Here is a 15,218-nt window from a genome sequence, read left to right as displayed (position 1 = left end):
ATCTAAGAATTATGGAAAATAAAATAATAAGAAATGTTTCTTAAGCAGCAAATTAGCATATTATTATGATCATGTGACTGAAGACTGGAGTAATGATGCTAAAAAGCTTCGTGTCACAGGAATAAACTACATTTTAAAATGTATTCAAATAGAAAACAGTTATTTCACTACTGTTTTTACTGTATTTTTGATCAAATGCACCCTTGGTGAGACTTTACTAATATTTGAAAAGCTATATTATATAAATAAAAACCTGTAAAAGAAAAAAAAAACTTAATCAAAGTTGGTAAAAAAAAAAAGACCGGAAACTTTTGAATGATATAGTGTACATTGTCATACTGTCATAAACAGGGCCATTAGTACTGTGTAAAAATTACTGAACCAAAAGCTACAAATAATATATAATAATATCTGGTAAATATTAACTTTGTATTTCTTTGCATATTATTTACACATAAAAAAAAATGCATACATTCCTCTCAGGTGATTTAATGATAGAGCCAAAGTCTGTGAAAATGATCACAGTTATGAAAGTGCTACAAATAATTGCAATTATGTTTGCAATAATCAGATTTTTCGCTATTTGAAATGCATTGAATTGTAGCGAATAACTATAAACATGGTGCTTGTGTAAAGCTAAAGAGTTTGGTGAACAGCGTGCCAAGAGCTGGAGTCGGTTTGTCAGTCACTAAGCTGCAGGGAGACGAGGGGAAAGCGCAGGGGCGGTGGGTTGACACACCCTGGATCAGCGGCCTTGCATTACTCACGGGAACGCTGAGAGGCTCTGCAGCGTCAACCTCTGCTCTCCAATCAGGGAGGAGAAATGGGCATGGCCTGACCCAACAGCTGACAAACACACACACAGAGATACACAATAGCACACAGATGCAGAAAGACATATTGCTTTAACACAAACACGGACACACGTGCACACCAGCCATATAACATCATCAATACCAGCGCACGCTGTAAAAACGCCAAATACTCTGTTCCACAGGCGTAGTACTCAAAATAGACATTATTTAATGATCAGAATGGTGAAAAAGAACATCGGTTGTGTTTAGACTTCCAGTACTGAAGACAAAACTTCTCAATACATAATCAGCAATGAATGTTCACATTTAAACTCTATATCAGACGTTTTCATTTAGAGTGTTTCCTGTCTTTTGTGCAGCACTTATCTGCATTAGGCCCAAGAGAAGCATTTCTACAGGCCACCATGCATTAATGAAGCCGTCCTGGCCCTGCTTTAAAGAGAAACCATTAATACTCTGTTAGGATTACATTCCAGGGATGATTTAAGGATGACCGGGAGACTGTGCAGCGTTGCTGCACTCTGGAGGTTTTCATGGATGGAGGAGTCATATAGGGAGAGGGCCAGGTCTCTCCAAAAACATTTCAAACAGAGAGGCGTCTGGATGAGCAGAACAAAGGCCACGAGGAGTGAAATGAGGCCAGTGAAACGGATGAAAACCCACTTCTCTCCAAGGTGAATGTGAAACATGGTTCCAAAATGTGGCTGAAAAGATTCAGGACTACTAGTGAAAATACTAATGACAAATTATATTATCAGCATAACAATTTGAGTAAAACATTGAAAATTAACACAAATTTCCAAATGTCTTAAGTATTTGGTTTGTCTTCTTAAAATTGCGATGAAACGGTAAGTCACAGCAGATCTTTTCTCCTGTACGGTGACATACATCCATGTGAATAAGGCTAAAAATGTATGGCTGGGGCTTAGTTCTGCCAATCGGTTGATGTTTGGAGGGAGGCAGATCGGCTGAATGTGATCTTGCAGCAAGGTTTAAAGGGGATCTATTATGCCCCTTTTCACAAGATGTAATATACGTCTCTGGTGTTCCCAGAATGCGTGTGTGAAGTTTCAGCTCAAAATACACCACAGATCATTTATAGCTTGTCAAATTTGCCCCTATTTGCATGTGAGCAAAAACATGCCATTTTTGTGTGTGTCCCTTTAAATGCAAATGAGCTGCTGCTCCCGGCCGCTTTCAAGAAGAGGGCGGAGCTTTAACAGCTCATGCTTCGGTTGCTCAACAACAACAAAGCTGGAGAATCTCACGCAGCCAAAATGAGGATCGTCAGTAACAGTGTTCAGCCTTACATTGTTCAAACCGGAGTCAGACACTGATGGAGAGACTCAGGAAGAAGTTACAATGGCTACTGGAAAAATGTATGTAGTTGCAAATTCTGTGTTGAACTGACCCTTGTTTATGAAGCAGTCCGGCATAAAATGACGGCATGGCAACAACACTTCTTCCTCTCATCTAAAGCAGCCCAACATGGCCTTATGGCAGGGTTTACGTAAATTTTAGGGTTAGTGATGTCACTAACCCGTGAAGAAGCTTGTTGTAGTCCTTAAACAGCGAATTCTGTAAAAGAAAATATCTCCATTTGCACTGAACTTTGAGCGTCGTAACTTTGCAGATGTTGTTTGTGCTCAAACAACAACATTACACACTAACTAAAGTTAAAAAAGTGAAATCATAATCAACCTCCCCTTTAAGTGGACTAGATAACTGGAGAAGTCTGGCATGTTACCAGACAGAAGACTGTAATTTCAGCAGAGATCAAGTTATGAAATTCACTAAAAATTTGCAAAATAATAATAATAATTAAACAATTTTAAATGAAGCAAAAGAAGCATATGCATGGACGTTCACAATAAGATCAATAACATATAAAGGTCATTGCACACTGAGTCCGAAATTCGCATGCGAAACTTTCGCACGTTAAAAAATAAATTCGACCTCACGTTATGTCAATCGCATTTGCACACTGCCTCCGAAACTTTCGTCCGTCAAAAAAATATTCGGATCAGGTACGATTTTCTGCGTTTTTCGCATCCGTGGCACGCATTTTGAGAGACGTTTTGACAATTCAGAGCCACCGTACGCGAACGCAAAAATCCAGAATGCCATCTGACAAGTTGATCCACGTCTCCTACAGCACAAAACAGCAGCACTGAATGACTAACAACGTGAGGAATACAAAGAGACCGAATATAAAGACAGATTGTGCCAGTAGTAAAGCATCAAACAGAGCCACTGACATTCTGAAGTAAACTTTGAAACGCTCTGATAATCCCGCAGCTCCTTGATGAGGTGAATTCTCCTTTCTCTCTATGCAATCTCGGGATTGAATAGACCCAATATTTTCTCTTTCTTTTTCTCTAGGAGACAACTAATCGTGCTCACTGCTTGAAGACTTCATTTTGTATTGTTTTGCGATTTGTTTTGCGATTTTTTCGCAACGCATTCATTAATACACATCGGACTCAGTGTGCAAGGTCTCGGTGCGTGACGAATTTTTAGGATTGCGAATACGAAAAAACGCATGCGAAAATTTCGGACTCAGTGTGCAAAGGCCTTAAGTCTAAGGTATCCCCTGAATGTTTCTGTGAAGTTTCAGCTCAAAATACCCCATAGATTTTTTTTTAATTCATTTTTTAACTGCCTATTTTGGGGCATCATTAAATATGAGCCGATTTATGCTGTGCGGCCCCTTTAAATCTCGTGCTCTCCGCCCACGGAGCTCGCGACTGCCTTGAACAGTGCATAAACAAACTTTACACAGCTAATATAACCCTCAAATGGATCTTTACAAAGTGTTCGGCATGCATGCGTCGGATTATGTGAGTATTTATACTGTTATATTGTTTACATTTGATTCTGAATGAATTTGAGGCTGTGCTCCATGGCTAACGGCTAATGCTACACTTTTGGAGAGATTTATAAAGAATGAAGTTGTGTTTATGAATTATACAAACTGCAAGTGTTTAAAAATGAAAATAGCGACGGCTCTTGTCTCTGTGAATACAGTAATAAACGATGGTAACTTTAACCACATTTAACAGTACATTAGCAACATGTTAACGAAACATTTAGAAAGACAGTTTACAAATATCACTAAAAATATCATGATATCATGGATCATGTCAGTTATTATTGCTCCATCTGACATTTTTCACTGTTGTTCTTGCTTGCTTACCTAGTCTGATGATTCAGCTGTGCAGATCCAGACGTTACTGGCTGCCCTTGTCTAATGCCTTTCATAATGTTGGGATCATGAGCTGGCATATGCAAATATTGGGGGTGTACATATTAATGATCCCGACTATTACGTAACAGTCGGTGTTATGTTGAGATTCGCCTGTTCTTCAGAGGTCTTTTAAACAAATGAGATTTATATAAGAAGGAGGAAACAATGGAGTTTGAGACTCACTGTATGTCTTTTCCATGTACTGAACTATTGTTATTTAACTATGCCAATAGAAATTCAATTTTTGAATCTAGGGCACCTTTAAATGGAAGAACACCTGAACGTCTGTACAAAGAGTCACATGATTAATGTAACTAATTTACTTATCCTGATCTTAATCCTGAATTGAATATTATATAATTCTTTTTTATTTACATAATAGCATTTTTTGTTGTTATGATGTAAATGTTATGATGACGATGATGTCTTTTTTTTTTTTTATACTAAAACTTAAGTAAAGTAAAACTTTCTAATCCCAGATTTTCAATGTGGTCTTATAGACATTGGGACAGTGCTGTTTTAGTATTATTTATATTCTATTATAGACAGCATTTATTAATATTTCGAATTGGCTTAGTTTTAGTAATTTTGTTATGTGCTTATCATTTTTAGATTTTTATTTTTTTATTTATTTAGTTCTCAAAGCAAAGGTTTTCATAATATTTATCATCATATTTATTTTTTTATTTAATTTAATTTATTAACCAATGAAAACAGCACTGCTTTGGGACCCTTATGTACAAGATAAAGTTAAAGGTTGTGCTGATGCTGTCCTGATGGCGAGATATGCACAAGCATGACACCCTCACACTCAGCTTCACCCTTTTAGAGGGGATTACAATGTTTACTCTAATTATTTACATCCTCATCTAGTATATATTACAGTGATAGAGAACAGCCTGATTTAACGAGACATGATGCTTTGGGAGGTCAGGCCCGAGGCACGGAGCTCCGGTATAAATCAACAGGGCTATCAGCAATAAAAGACAAAAACTAATCATGCCTCCATATGTGCTGGAGATAAATTACAACTCTCACATTTCGAGTTAAACTAACAAGAAGTTCTCCTGAAGGCAAACGAGGCTGTTGTGTTTCAGAAGGTTCATCCCCACTATAGGCCTATTTAAAATTATTTGCGGGATATTGCTTTTTATACAACAGTTAAAACAAAAAAAAAGAAGTCATTATAAAGTAACTTACATTTTAGACACAATTTTGCCAGTTACATTGTCTACTTTTGCTCTGTCAACGAAAAGAGATCAAAACGAAGTCAACGCAGAATCAACTTGAGAGACGCGTCTCCCAGCAACACACATGAATCCGAGCGTTTGAACGAATCGATTCAATGACTCACTCATTAAGAAGTCACTTGTCGCCTTCTACTGGAGTAACGTTACACGGACAAGTGGAGAGATACAAACCTGCGCATGAACAATCCCCTGTGCTGTTGGACTAATCTGAGGTGAGTTTCCCAAAAGATCGTTAACCAACTTGGGCAACTTCGGGAAACGCACCCCTGGTCTTCAAGTCGAGTTGGAAATATTTCTCGTATATCTTGTATATTTATCGTTTAGTCTTATTTACAATTGGGGAAATAGGACATTTTTTATTCAATGATACAAGAACAAGAGGTATTAAAAATATTATTTACAACATTTAACGTTATGCTGCCAAAAATAAAAAAATAAAAATAGGGTGATAACAGGCAAACTGGGCCATGAGGTAAAATCGGGTGTGTCTCATACGTCCTGAAAAGTGAAGCCGCGGGCTCTTTGATCGCCCCCTGGTGGCTGGATGCAGTACAAGTCATAAACCCGCCCTCTCAATGCAAACTAATGGCACTTGTCAAAATAACAAAAAATGAATTACACACACAATAAACTAATTAGGCCTGTCTTTACGGGTATAAAATATCAGGACAAAACTAATCCTACTCTAGTTAATTAAAGAGCACTGTCTAACGTTACAGCAATCGATCTGCTGTAGAGTTAGTTCAACTTTACCGAGGTTTCAAGAATATTATTGCTCTAGAAACAATATTTTTTTACAAGTATAATTTTAATTTGTGTATAATTTATTTATTTAAAATACATCAATTACGATATGTTGTTTTGACCTAGTTATGAGTAATTTAGTTTAAAACTGAACAATGTGCATTAATAAACATTCAAATAAATGTAAATTCCTTATTGCCAGATGTAATTAAGCCATCGTTTAAGCCAAATGAAAAAGGGAGGAGGAAAAGAAAAATATAATAAACAATAGATAATAAAACAAATAGGTGATCTGATCTTAATGACGCAGACGTCTGGGCGGAAGTTTGATACCGCGACTCCGCCTCCGCCTCCTGGTTTCACTGCGCATGCCCAGGTTCCAACATGTCAACGCCCATCATCGTCCGTTTTACCTTCAGTTCATTACAATGGAAGGAAGCGGCGTCGCGTCGTCCATCTTTTTTTACAGTCTATGGGTAAAATGCGTCATTTAAGGTTTGAGTGTCTTATCTCTTTAAAAAGTTAACAGCCAATGACTGCAAAGAATTTCAAACTGTTGCCATAACAGTGCTTGACATTTAGCAAATGATTTCATTGGTCTGCGGTCGCTAAGGGGGGCGGGGCAATGCCTCATTTTGAGACCGCGCCAGAAAAAAGCAAAGTGAGTAGAAAAATAAGGTTGATAAATCAATAAAAAACTAATTTGGAAATAATGATTCATAATCTATGTCTTGTGAGATAAAATGCTGATATTTTGCTAAATAATCCATATAAAAAATAAAAAATAAACATTTTTAGTTACTGGCCCAATTTACCTGAATGTGTTGGGCCGTTGTTAAATAAATAAAAAATCAGTTAGCCTACATAGAATTTCAGTGCTGAAAACTGTTTTTCTTACTGTGGTGAATATTAGTTATTTTGAAAAGTTATTTTATTTTCAGCTGTTTTTGGTAAGCAATTAGGTAGTCGAGGCTGTGCTGTATCGTGAATAACGGTGCGTTCCAAACGGGATATATCGCCCTCCGAAGGGCACTTCGGAGTGAAAATAATCATGGTTGCCATGTTGAAGGGTCGTTCCAAACCGAAGTGCTCAAAACAGGCCACTTCAAAGGGCCCTTCGGAATGAAGGATTTCGAAGGGTACAACTGATGGACACTTCGGGCCCTCATGATCCTTTGCACAGGGAAGTTGTTTGACGTCACAGAATGGGTACAGGAGGCTCGGAGTTCGATTTTATCTATAAATGTATATATAGTATTTTTACTGCAATATTGATAGATAATATTTGGATTTGGTACATTACATGGTCAAAACGACATTGTACTTCAACAAATATACTTTACAGCTCCCTTTATCAGTCCATTCAAATGTTTCAAATACATAGACACAATATAGCCTACATGCGATAAACTTAAAATAAATAAATAAACTAACATTAAACAAAGGGCGCAGCTTGCACAATCTACTCCTCCTTGATTGTCTCGTTAAGATGACGCAGAAGTGCATTCCAAATGAAGAGTTTTTTTAACCCTACACCCTTCATCCCTTCGAAGCTCTCACTCCGGAGGGTAAGCCCTCTGAAGGGATTAGGGCATAGGGATGAGCCCTTCCGAATGGAACGCAGGGTAAGTCACGGCTGAAGGGTGTTGTTAGGCACAACGTGAAGTGAAGTGACTTATTCACGATACAGCACTAGCCTCGAGTACCTTATTGCTTTTATAAAACGATTACCACACAATACAAATATTAAAGCTGAAAAATATGTATCAAAGCAACTTTCATGAGGTAAACTCTTACTAATAGCCTTCCTTCCGCCGGAAAAATAGTCCCTGACAGTGAACAGAAACAGAAGTTACATTTTTACACCATTAGATGGCGGCAAAGACTGTCTTTATGAGTGTGTCAGTCAGTAGCGAAGACTTTTACATTGAAAAGACTGAATTGTTGTGAACAAGACGCAACTGACAAATGCTTTGACTAGCGCTGTCAGTCACGGGAAAACCCCTTAACTGCTAAAAGGACAAGATAATACATCAGACATTTAAACAGATTTTTTACTATGAACATAGGACTGACCTGAAGGAAAATGATAAATCTGAATGCAGGTAATAAACTCACTCGATTTCTTTCTCACAATACTCTTCTACACAATACGGTAAGCTTCAATGAACAATATCAATTGAGAACAATCAGTTTACGTTGCTAAGAGTGGTTGCTAAGGGTGTTGTGTAGCGATACACAGAACAGTTGGGTGAAGCGGTCATAGCCCTGATTTATTGTGAATAAAAAACAGCTATTGACCAATCAGAATCAAGGACAGGAACTAACCATTTTATAAAATAATATAAGGCAAAAAGGGCTTATAGACAACAAATATAAAGTTAATCGCTCATCTTTCACGGTTTGTTTTATGCAAATTGCAAAAACATATAACAAAAACACTTTATACTTAGCATAACCAAGTGATAGAAATGAAAATTCTAATAATATAATAATTATATTTTAATAAAATAATAAAGAATAAAGATAATAAAAAAGAATGGTAAGAGCAAGCACAGCCAATCTGATTTGATTGTTTCCGTAAAGCCTAAGTTTCTTGAAATCAGCTGCATGTTTGAATTACTCCTCTGGTGATATTTAGAACAACATGTTTGTGTGATATTGCTTAATAAAATACTCAATTTAATATATTATACATCAAACATGTATGTTGTTCAAAGACTGTAATTGCCATTAGAAGAAGCGTTTTCACTGATGATTGCACACACAAACTCGTGTGGGAAATCCATAGCCTAGTCAGTAAGAGACAATGGCCTTAATTCACGATGATGAAACACTCAGGCAATGCCAAGCTCAGAGCCAATGTTAACATTGGACTTATGTAGTTAAGCCACTGTGTCTGCAGGTTTCACTGTCAGACAAATACTCATATTACCCTGACCCAAACTCCCATCTATACCTTCAGTATACGTGAGCTTAATGAGACCTCCTCCCACTCATAGTAAAACATACACAAACACCAGAACCTACAGAACAAAATTTAAGATGGCTAACATACAGTTGACAGTCTATCAAAATAGCATCATTAGCACACACAGTGGTCATGTGGTTTTGAAATCCATGATAAATGTCTTGGATTTCTCTAGTATGATGAAGGCAGAGGGTTCGCACCTTCCCAACAAACAACTCTCCAACCTGTCATATCGCCAGCACAGGAGACATAGAGGAAGAGATGTTTACTCAATGATGTCCTGGAAAACATCTGTTCTCTGCTGACCAGAAGATAGAGCAAGAGCTCTTGAACCCAGACACGGGAGGATGGGCGGGTATGGGGTTGTACAACGAAGATGACAGGGTCTTCAGGTCTGACTCATTTCCTCATATCCATGAGGAATACCAATAACACCACTGAAATGTCCTATTGTGAGCTGTCCTAGAATGAAAGGAGCCATGGTACAGTCATATTACAGAGCCTCAGCTCTCCTAATAGGACACAGGTTCAAATCCAGCCTGCAGCATGTATCAATTCCATTCCAACTCTCTCCAAAATATTTCGTCATTTTAAAACATTTCCACCTAATTCAACTTAAAGACTTGAAGTTGAAGGTTTTTAGCTTCAAGTTAGCCTTAAAGTTATGAATAAGCTACACTCAAAAAAAAGTTTTTTTGATGCTGTTCAGTTTATTTAAACAATTTATTTTGATTCAACACCATTGTATCAGGTTTCTGGTTTAAATGTGTTTGATTCATGTTAAATTGACTTGAAACGATTACTCTTTGACTTAACTTGATGTTTTCATATTGGAATAACATGTTTCAATCGAGTAAACCCAACCAGGACTCAATCAAACAGGATTTTCACTTACCATCATGCTTTGCAAAGGGGCTGATTTGGGAGAGTAAATGTTAAAATAAAGTGTTATTTTAAGCAGTTTTTAGGAAGATGAGAAAATGGAAAGACTTTTTTTTAATATTTACTGTTGTTGGTATTTAAAAGTTTATGTTAATTAATAGTTTTAGGGTTACCATTGTGGTGAATTGTTGCACTTGTGCTTGGGTTGAGGACCTGCTAACAAACTTTCAAATTACTTTAATAAGAAATTAATCACTGTGGTAGCGCGCTGAGTTGCATTTCCCAAAAGCATTGTAAGCCAATGTTGATTGTAAAACCATTGCCACCAGTGGACTTATGATCAATTTAGGCTTTACAATGTTTTTGGTTAAGGCAATTTAGGATGAATCCAGTATCACATTTAGATTTCTAACACCAAACATCACAAAAGTTATATAAATCACAAAACTAAACAAGAAGAATTAATTGTAAAAATCATTGTATATGAAAACAATTTATTATTTATTTATTTATTGCTTTTTTTTTTTTTTTTTTTACCAAAACATTGCAAATTGCTGACACTATTAAATTAAGCTGTGCCCAACCATAGTAAATAAGTTGAATCAACCTTAATAAATTAAGTTGACCCAACGTAAGTACATTAAATTGGAAATGTGGAAATCCTTTCCATGATTTTTTTATGTTTGTTCAAAGAGTTATTTTTTTGAGTGTAGTGTGTTCCAAAACAATGACAACATTCACATTTTGGAAATATAAGCATTCAAAACTTCCACTAAAATGGATCACGGATTTTCACGACATCAAATCGCACTTCAGTTTCTCATCAAATCTTCTGTCCAATCAAATGTTCTCTAGAATCTCTAGTCCCGCCCCCTCCTACACTATAAATAGACACTGAAGTTGTGGCTGAATTTGGTCATTTGTTCACACATTTACTAGTCTCTACATGGTGAATAGAGAATAGGGAACAATTCAATTTCAGATTCAATTTTCCTTTGACACGAATGAAGTCCGTTTTCGCGTTAGTGTCACGTGAACCGCCATAGTGCGAGCACTCTGCTCTGGTCCAGAGACACGAGAGCACAGAGCGGATCATATGTGCGATTTTCCGCACACCACAAAACATATTGGACCCATTTGAATTCTGCACAGAATGCTATAGTATTTATTTAAAGTGACATAGAAGAGATTAGGAGGAGAAACGGTTAGAAATTAGAAGGAAACCAAAGCTTTACCAAGCTCAGCGGCTCTGTAATATAAATTAAATGCTTTTGGCTATTTTAAAAAGGGGTGGAGCTGTTCGATATGTCCTGCTTTGTCTTCTTTTTTCAGTTGAAATTACGTCAACACATTCAATAATTCTGTGCATTCCAAGAAACTTCGGCGGGCCTGTAAGTTTAGTTGTTGCCTTATTCAAATATTATCAAATTGAAGTCATTTCAACGATTTTTTAAAATCATGCCCAGTTGAATCTTGTATAACTTAAAAAATGAAGTTGAAATTGGTTGAATATGGCTTCCTTCATGAAAAACTGGTTCTAACATTCTGAGATAGTCCGGGATTTTCAGGAAGCAGCTCAAATCCAGAGTCAACAATCTATTTACATTGACATTCTTCTTCTTTTCAAGACTATAAGCCACAGCACTTTTTCAACACCAAACATTTGCTTTTCTCATATCAAACTGATGCCTGAAATTCACATGTGATGACTGTTTTCTGTGGTTATAAACATAGGCCACTGTGAGCCATGTTACCAAGCCAGTTCAAGTTACTGAGAGCTTTTTTGAGTGTGGTTCGTAAAGTTACTTTCAAATAGTATTTCCCACCAAGGCGGGTTAGCACAACCAAGTAAATCTCAGCTGGCATAGATAAAAAGTAACTTTCTCCACAGCCATTCAAGTATTCTGTTATAGTAGATTTTTGGTGGGATTGTTACGCCACTTTTTTGAAAATAGGCTCATTTTCCAACTCCCCTAGAGTTAAACAGTTGAGTTTTACTATTATCGAATCCATTCAGCCGATCTCCGGCTACCACTTTTAGCATAGCTTAGCATAGTTCATTGAATCTGATTAGAACGTTTGCATATCGCTCAAAAATGACCAAAGAGTTTTGCTATTTTTCCTATTTAAAACTTGACTCTTCTGTAGTTACATCATGTACTAAGACTGATGGAAAATGAAAAGTTCTGATTTTCTAGGCCGATATGGCTAGGAACTATACTCTCGTTCTGGCGTAATAATCGAGAATCTTTGCTGCCGTACCATGGGTGCAGCAGGCGCAATGATATTACGCAGCGCCTGAAAATATTCCATTAACATAACCAACGTGATCACCTGCTTGTACAGGGAGCGTGCCTTGCAACCATGGAGACATTTGTGTGAAAAGATTCAGAAGATATTTACTTTGGTGCAGATCCTGAACCACATCTGTTTGAACTGGAATACACTGAAGATGAGCTTTTGGAACGTGAAAATTACCTAGCTGGGGACTATTCTCAGGCGCTGCGTAATATCATTGCGCCTGCTGTACCCATGGTACGGCAGCAAAACTTTTCATTTTCCGTCGGTCTTAGTATATAATGTAACTACAGAGGAGTCCATTTTTAAATAGGAAAAATATTGAAACTCTGGTCATTTTTGAGCAAGATGCTAACGGTCTAATCAGATTCAATGAACTATGCTAAGCTTATGCTAAAAGTGGTACCGCCAGAACCGGAGATCGGCTGAATGGATTCAAAAATGGTAAAACTCAACTGTTTAACTCTAGGGGAGTTGGAAAATGAGCCTATTTTCAAAAAAAGTGGAGTGTGGAGTGTAAAACTGGCTTATCTGTGCAAGTTGAGCAACTGCCATTGTGATGAATGGAAATGCTAACAGATAGCTCTCTCAAAGTATCATAAACCTCTTTGGTTTCCACCTGTACCCACATAAGGTTGCTCCAGGTACACTATGCATGACTGAATTTGCTATGTATGTTAATCTGATTAAATGCTTTAAATTGAATAGATAGCTTTCAACTCATTTGGGGTCATGATATGTGTCAGAAGATATTCAAGAGCCACTTAGAAGAGAAGACACACTGGTACGTCATCACCCAGCCATCAATGCCATCTCAGGAGACGTCCAGAACTGTGTGATCGTCTTAGGCTTGGTGGCAATAGATGAGCTAGATGAACAGGAATGCCAGGGCTAACACGATCCACATGGCTACACACACAGCTCTCAAAGCTTGGCACTCTCTCCAGGCAGGACTGGCACAGTTGCCCAGCAACAGTTTAAGTCTGCTCCCTATTGGTGGGTTTGGCGAAGCCAGAACACAGAAAATTTCTCAACACTGCAATCTGTTTTTCCATCAGTTATACAGAGAACCTGAAATGCCAAGCTGGAATCTGTTTCTGCTCTGCGTTTAGACTGACAAACAGATTATTGCCAAATGTCATTCCAGTATGATACGCCAAAAACGCAGCAGCGGGACTGTTTTAGACTCTCATTGGCTAGCGCTTCTTAGCATAAGCTTTCCATGAGCCATTGTCTCACATTAGCCCCCAATGTGTTGGGCAGCCAGACCAGGGCAGAATTCCCCTACTTTAAACAGCACGTTTCTATGAGTCATTATATGGGAAAGAGAGAGTGCTGGAGGCAAGCCTGGACAGATCGGAGTTCCCCTTTACAGCGCGCACACACACACACACACACACTGAGTCACACACTCCATGCTCTCCAAAAGTTTTTTTTACAGTGTCATTTGGGACCCAAAGTTGCACTAACATTGCCTTTATCTTTTCTGTATCGCATTTCTATTCAAAACGCTGTTCTTAATGCAGACCCCAATGACTTCTGCCAAGTAATATTGTAATTAACACCACATGGCCGTAAAGCTTCCATATGTTCGGTTTTAAAGAGACTACCGTACATGAAGTCCCTTGATGCTGTGTCATTCATACTGCATTCCAGGCCAAGAAAAGCCAGCTACTTAAAGGGATAGTTCATCCAAAAAATAAAATTCCGTCATCATTTACTCACCTTCATGTCATTCCAAACCCATATAATTTTCTTTCTTCTGCATGTGTTTCTTATACCACTGGGGCTCAAACAACATGCACTCCATGGACTTTTATTGTATCATTGTTTTAAGATGTGCCTCTTCAGAATGAGGTTTGGAACAACATGGGGGTGAGTAAATAATGACTTTTGGGGGGGTGAACTGTCCCTTTAAAAACCAGAGAGCGAGCAGACTGAACGAAACTGAATGTGGCCGATCCAAAACTACTCATACTGATTTTTTTAAGCAACATGACCGGTGATTATTTTTTTCCTTCGTTACATTCAATAGGGCCTGACATTAGGGAATTATCTTACATTGACTCCTCCGTCCTTCTGTTACCAGTTTAACTATGCAGGAGGCCTTCAGATTGATTTTTCCCTCAAGAAACACAGAGGGAAACCTCACCGAAGTCAGTTTCCTTCAGAATTGCTGTGTGAGGATGCCATGCTGGACATGTGGGAGAACTGTGATCTTTTTATGGCCAAAGGGCAGACATCATGTAGAGAACAGCAATTAACACGCAGCCAATCGATTTTGCGGCGAGGAGGGATGTGAGTCCCCTTAACAGGGCCCTGTGGGAAAAGCACTCACATGGACAACACTTAAAGGGACACAACACTTACTCACCTCCATGTGGTTCCAAACTTGTTTTTGTGTGTGTGCACATGTTTTTGTGATTTATGAGGATACAAATTTGTATAATGACATGGGTATTACACTGGTACTATGACGTAAACATGAAAACTTTTTCATGAGTCCTCAAATTTAAGTGAGTCCTCACTAAGATAGCAAAACAAACCTGTGTGTGTGTGTGTGTGTGTGTGTGTGTGTGTGTGTGTGTGTGTGTTTAGAAAATAAGATGTATAAAGAAAGCCATAGAGACTTGGATCAGAGTTATAGTTAACTGAAACTTCAACCATAAAAACATTTTTGCAACTTGAAATAAACATTAACTGAAATCAAATTCAATACATAAAAACTTAAACATGTTATATTGCAGCTATAGTTGCAAGGCCACATTTCTCATTCATTTTCATCAAATAATTAATAAATAACTAAAAGTAAAATAAAAAAGTAATAAAAACAAGATAGACATTTTAATATATATATATATATATATATATATATATATATATATATATATATATATATATAACTAAAATTAAAATGAGTTTGGATTAACATGACAGAATGATCATTTCTGAGTGAACTATCCCTTTATAGCTATCACAATTAAAACCTATCAATTATTTATCTGGCAAGC

The sequence above is a fragment of the Chanodichthys erythropterus genome, chromosome 3, assembly GCF_024489055.1.
Source record: "Chanodichthys erythropterus isolate Z2021 chromosome 3, ASM2448905v1, whole genome shotgun sequence".
Taxonomy (NCBI): domain Eukaryota; kingdom Metazoa; phylum Chordata; class Actinopteri; order Cypriniformes; family Xenocyprididae; genus Chanodichthys; species Chanodichthys erythropterus.
This window is presented reverse-complemented; position numbering follows the sequence as displayed.